This window comes from Pipistrellus kuhlii, unplaced genomic scaffold (assembly GCF_014108245.1).
Source record: "Pipistrellus kuhlii isolate mPipKuh1 unplaced genomic scaffold, mPipKuh1.p scaffold_m20_p_1, whole genome shotgun sequence".
In the NCBI taxonomy this organism is placed as follows: domain Eukaryota; kingdom Metazoa; phylum Chordata; class Mammalia; order Chiroptera; family Vespertilionidae; genus Pipistrellus; species Pipistrellus kuhlii.
In genome coordinates this window covers 159,076,789-159,082,932 of record NW_023425404.1, presented here as the reverse complement: position 1 = coordinate 159,082,932, position 6,144 = coordinate 159,076,789, and the positions used below count along the sequence as shown (strand labels likewise).

General features: G+C 36.3%; 1 pseudogene; it reads right to left on the bottom strand.

Annotated features, from left to right (window-relative positions):
• Positions 1-1,689: 1,689 nt before the first annotated feature.
• Positions 1,690-3,010, bottom strand: LOC118705628 (annotated as a pseudogene).
• Between the last annotated feature and the right edge of the window lie 3,134 nt (positions 3,011-6,144).

Below are 6,144 nucleotides of genomic sequence, written 5' to 3'. Positions count from 1 at the left end.
CCCTTATTACGGTATCATTTTTAAAATGTCAAGACTTAAATTTTCTTTAGACTTTGATTAAATTCAGTTTCTAATCAATATAATTATTATGAGATCTCAAACGGTTTTCTACAGACTTCTCATAAACAATGCATTTGAAAGGAAATACCATACTTTTTTTTTAAATGGAAGTGCTTTAACAAAGTCATCAGCCTATAAGCTTTATCCACTTTTATTAGTAAAGTATTAATACTTTTAGAAATTATAGTAATAAAAATATTTTATACTCTGAAATACCAAATAGCTTTAAAATAAACTTTTTAGATATAAATCTATATTTTAGTTTTGTAATTATAAAAATAAAAATGTTTTCGGTAGCAGAAACAACTGTTGTACTAAATTATACAAGAACTCATTGGGCATAATTTTTTAATTAATCAATGTTTCCATTTGATTTGTCTATTTTATTACAGAGGAGTGTGTCTTATATTTTGCTTGAGGTTGTGACTATTTCACATGATGAAGGTACTCTTATTTAGTTTTCTATTCGTATTCTTCAGGTATTGTGATGTGACCATTTCATCAGATAAATTAATCACTTAATGTTACATTTAGAAAAATGGGCCTCAGATAGGTTAAGTAATGTGATCAGAGTTTGACCAATAAATGAAGTTCAACTCTATAACTGTTGATACTGTGGTTTTTCTCTTAAAATCACAAGATATCCTAATGAATAAAGTCATTGTTAAAACATATTAATTCTTCATCAATTACGTTGTGGCTAACATGTCTTTAATATTGTAATTTAAAGATTGGAAAAGCATTCAGATTTGAAATTGAGATTTTATAAGCATAAATAATTAGTTATTGATTCCATTACTTAGCTACTTTTCTTGCAAAGTTATAAAGAAAAAAATAGCTCTAGCTGGTGTCTCTCAGTAGATAAAGCATTGGCCTATGGACTGAAGGGTCCTGGGTTTGATTCTGGTCTAGGACATATGTCCGGGGTTGTGGGCTCAATCTCAAGTAGGGAGTATGCAAGAGGCAGCCAATCAATGATTCTCTCTCATCATTGTTGTTTCTATCTTTCTTTCCCTCTCCCTTCCTCTTTGAAATCAATAAAATATATTTTTTTAAAGAAAAAATAATTGTATAGTAACTGCAATTAAGGAGCTTTAGGTTTGTTTTGGTTTGGTTTGTTTTTATTTTTTGTTTGCTTGTTTCTTTCATTTTCTTTGGGTGAGAGAATCCAGCAATAATGATCATATCAAAAGAGTTGAGCAGAAATGTTAAATTTCTAAAAATTATTCATAAACAATGAAAATAACACTGATGCTGAAACCGGTTTGGCTCAGTGGATAGAGCGTTGGTCTGCGGACTGAAAGGTCCCAGGTTCGATTCCGGTCAAGGGCATGTACCTTGGTTGCGGGCACATCCCCAGTAGAGGGTGTGCAAGAGGCAGCTGATTGATTATTCTCTCTCATTGATGTTTCTAACTCTCTATCCCTCTCTCTTCCTCTTTGTAAAAAATCAATAAAATATTTTTAAATAAAGAAAAGATAATAACACTGATGACAAGATGAATAAAAATTCACATTTCTAACTAAACACATATTAAGTTGTAACTTCATGTTTAAAAGTTTCTGCCTAGTGTTTATGTGTTTAAATTATTAAATAAACAAACAACACAAAAAAAGGTTTTTATTCATGTTTCTCACTACCTTTGATTAGGTTTTTATTCAAAATTAGCTCTCCAAAGTGATTTGATCTTTATGAAATAAACAAATTTAAGTTTATGCCGCAGGCTTTTTTCTTCTGTAGTGGGTTTCTTTTCTTCAGGCTTCCTCTCAACTGATGGTTTCTGGATACCCACAGCCTTTTCCCACCAAAGGCTTCTGCTTCGTAAGGCCAACAGCCTTCTTGCCTTCCTTCACTACCATAGGCTTCTTGCCTGGAGCCCCTTCTCATCTGATTAGGCTTCTACCACTGCTGCTGCTTTATCTTCCTGGAGCTTGTGGTTCTAGGCTTGGCAGAGAATAGTGTTGCAGTGCATGGTCTTTGCATATGGGTTTGGTTTCAACATGATTCTTGGGTTTTCCAGTGGATTCTTCTTCAGGATTCTGTGAAGAATCTTCTTGTGTGGTGTGCGAAGGACTCTTTGGATCTCTGGGCTTTCCAAGATTCTGCTGAGGTCTGTGCTGAGCACCTTGTGCATTGGAAGGTGGTAGTTACTCTTGGAAGCAAGTGCCATAGAAATCATCCAACTTGCAGAAAGCAATTTCAGACATAGCCCACAACCCACCAGAAACAAGTGTCAAAATGTTCATTTTACTTACATTACGCAGAGTAATTCCAGGGATGTTCTGAAGGCTTTGATAACAACATTGTCCTCATGATAGGTGATACAAGGTCCCTTGTACTGGATATGATGACAATTTCTCATTTTGCCTTTGCCAGTTCTCATGCGCTGAGAGGCATAGACCTTGTTGATACCATTCCCGGCCTTAAATTTCTTAAGAAGCAAAAACGGCATCCTTGGTTTTCTTATATCCTTCAACTTTAGCTTCAACCACCAAAGGATTTTCAAGAACTTCCTCAATAGGATGATGATCTTTAGACATAACCAGGATAGGGAAGGCCAAGGCAGCCAGGACAGAGCTGATGGCATGTCACTTCTGGGTGGTATTCACTCTGTGGTGCCAATGGCACCAGGTTTTGGTTGGTGCAAATGTGTGTCCCCCACAACACATACTCCCAAAAGTCCCCTGGCCAGATGAGAAGTCCCACTACCTCAAACTCTGACAATTTGAGCCACAGTACTGCCAGCAGCCAATACTAAGCACTGGTTTGATGAACTGCCAATTCACTGAGAGCATAAGGCTGTCTACTGTTTTTGCACAAGTTGTCATGAAGAAAGTTCACAATATCTGATTGAATGGAAGCCTTAAACACAAAATGACTCCTCCTTTTCAGAGTACACTGATGTCAGTGGATGAACACACGCCATGGTGTGGGGAGGAGAAGGCCAAGCTCCTCTCCCTGGTGGCTCTTACAAGAAGAATCATAAATGTTTTAATAACAGAAAATCCACACATAAATTAAAATATCACACATTTTAATTTTTGCTTATTTTTTCTTATCTATTTGGATAATTGACATACAATGTGGTATTAAACTTTCTAATTATTATATATGAAGACTATGTAGAAATTTGAAAAGAAAAATTTCATGATTATCAGTATCCCTATTTTTCATTATAAATGTTTCTCCTTTGGTTAAAATTCATTAAATACAAAATTATATTTCTTTTATTTTCCCACCACCAATGAAGCACCTTCTATTGCCTACTTTTAGAAGACCCTAAGATTAGATGAAGGCTCTGGTTTTGATTGCAATCATCTTGACTTTCACTACCCGCTTCTTGGTAAATATTAGATATCCTACATATGTTTATTTTCTTATTTAGTTCTTAATCATTAAGAGTAAAATTAGTTCATTGTTTTATGTTATTGTAGGTTTATACTGTACACACATTGTTTTAATTTTATTTTTGCCAAAGACCTTAATTTAACTCTTTCTCATAATCTTTTGTTGACCTTGGGATGCAATCAATAATTTTCTTTTATTTATTTCTGCATATTTATAGTTTCTAGAATTACAAACATTTATAATTAGAACATTATAATGCCATGATTTTAAATTATATGTTCTGAGTAATACCTCTGCTATGGTATTTCTGTATATTTCCCCAAAAGAAAGACATTGTGAAGGAAGTTGATTATAAGGAACACTATAAAATCAACTTGAAACCATATAAAAGATTTAACAGAATAAGAGAAATTCAGAAATTCTAGATATGATATATAATTTCCAATGAAGAGCATATGTTTGGTATCCTCTAACATTTTTAGATTTATTTACCTACTACTTGCACCTAAATTACATTGTCTAAAGAATAAATTACATTGTCTAAGGCTCATTGCTGTGAATATAATTCATCATTATTTGGTGAATTGGCATGTCTTATGGGCTCTGCTAACTGAGAGCGCCACCTCTTCCCCTGTTATCTCATGCTAAAATGTAGTAAGGAGGATCTTCATCTAATGAAAATCCCTATTCTAGAGCTCCTTGGATCATTTATGTTTCTCTCCTACAAAGGGCAGTCTGATTTTTCCTTACAGCAATTCATAAAGAAGTTGTTCCAAATAATCTTTAGGGTTAGCACCTGAATAAATAGTAGTTAGTATGATCAAGAAGCCAAATCTAGTACTACCAGGAAATTGCAAACTAGTTCAACACACCTATAAGAATGAGAATGGAAAGAAACCCTTCTGCTTAAAACATCTCCAGAAAAGAAACTGATCATCCTTCTTACCCCATGTGCCGAGTACATCCATATCCCATGTGCTAATGGGGAAGGTCACTCCCATTTTATTAAGACACTCAAAATTCTAAAATTGTATTCAGTTCCATTCACCCTAACCCAACCACATTTTATCCTAATAAATAATTTATAATCAGTATTCTTAAAATGCCATATAGGTTCTGAGTCTAAAATTTTGTAACATTTATGTATTCTTCATCTCATTTTAGTCAGCTGTTCCACATAAGAGAAAACTCCATGAAGAAGTAAGTTTTATCTATATTTCTGATGATCTTTTGGTATTTTCATTCATAATCATAAGTCATTTATGTCTGAAAAGTTGATAAGGTACAATATCTGTATTTTACCGGTTTTTATTCCTGACCTAAGAAAATGTTGAGAGAGCCAGAGTCACCCAATGGGAATAGTTCTGTTAGTACCAAAGCCTTGTCTTCAGTTGCTAGTCTCTTAGACATGTATTTATCTGCAATGAAAGTAGGACAGTTTAGCACATAGAAAGCAATGTTTACGCAGCTTTCAGTACCAAAAACTATCTACATTTATTCAATGTAAATGTCTTTCTTTTTATAAGTAATAATGTATTGGATTTTTTTTTTCTTCAAATAATGACATGTGCTTTTATTTAAATTGTTCTGTAGTGCTCTTTTGTTTTTCAAATTTAAATCCCAAACTTATAGTCAAGAAGCAGAACAGGCCGAGACCAGTTTGGCTCAATGGATAGAGCATTGGCTTGGGGACTGAAAGGACCCGGGTTCGATTCCGGTCAAGGGCATGTACCTCGGTTGCGGGCATATCCCCAGTAGAGGGTGTGCAAGAGGCAGCTGATCGGTGACTCTCTCTCATCGATGTTTCTAGCTTTCTATCTCTCTCCCTTCCTCTCTGTACAAAATCAATAAAATATATTTTTTTTTAAAAATTTTCATCTGGAGCTTCTCGGGACACTCAAAATGCACATTTGCTGTTGAATATGAAGATCTGTCTTGACTGAAGAGATAAGTGGGGAAGCTGGCCTTAGAGCTATGACGTAGGAGGTAGGAACAGCTGACTCTCAGGTGAAAGGCTTTGGCTTCTTTAAGGAAGCAGAAACCAAACCACAGAAAGGCTGACCTGAATCAGGGGGCAGAATCTTATCAGCCAGCACCACAGGCCAGGGAGAGGCAAAAGGGAGAGGTGGCGACTGTGGCAAAGCAGAGATGAACAACCTCTGTGCAGCTTCACCAGCAGGCAGTTCAGGCTTGGAATCTCTCTCACGCGTTTCTGAGAGAAATTCCAAATCTAGATTGGCACGTGAAATTCCCCAGTTTTAAATGTCAACTGGTTCCAGATGGCTCAAACACGGGGTAGGGACAAGCAAATCCATCTTCTTACCAACTACGGCCTGCAAGCTTCTGTTTGCAACCTTTGGCCCTAACGAACTAGACCGAGTTCTATGACCTGTCACAGATCATTCCCCCTCTGCCTTGGGCACCCAGAACAACCTTCCTGGCATGAAAGTTTATGCCCTGTGTTGCAATCTATGCCCCCTTCTGACAAAATTTGCAAATGCACTACCACACCCCACCTATCTGTTGATGCCCCGAGTTGAGAATCACTGCATTTTGGGGGTGTCCCCAAAGCCAAGATTAGAACTCGGTCTAGTTTGTTCAGGGCAAAGGTTGCAAACAGAAGCTTGCAGGCCGTATTTAGTGAGAAGATGGATTTGCTTGTCCCTACCCCGTGTTTGAGCCATCTGGAACCAGATGACAACATTTAAAACTGGGGAATTGCATGTGCCAATCTAG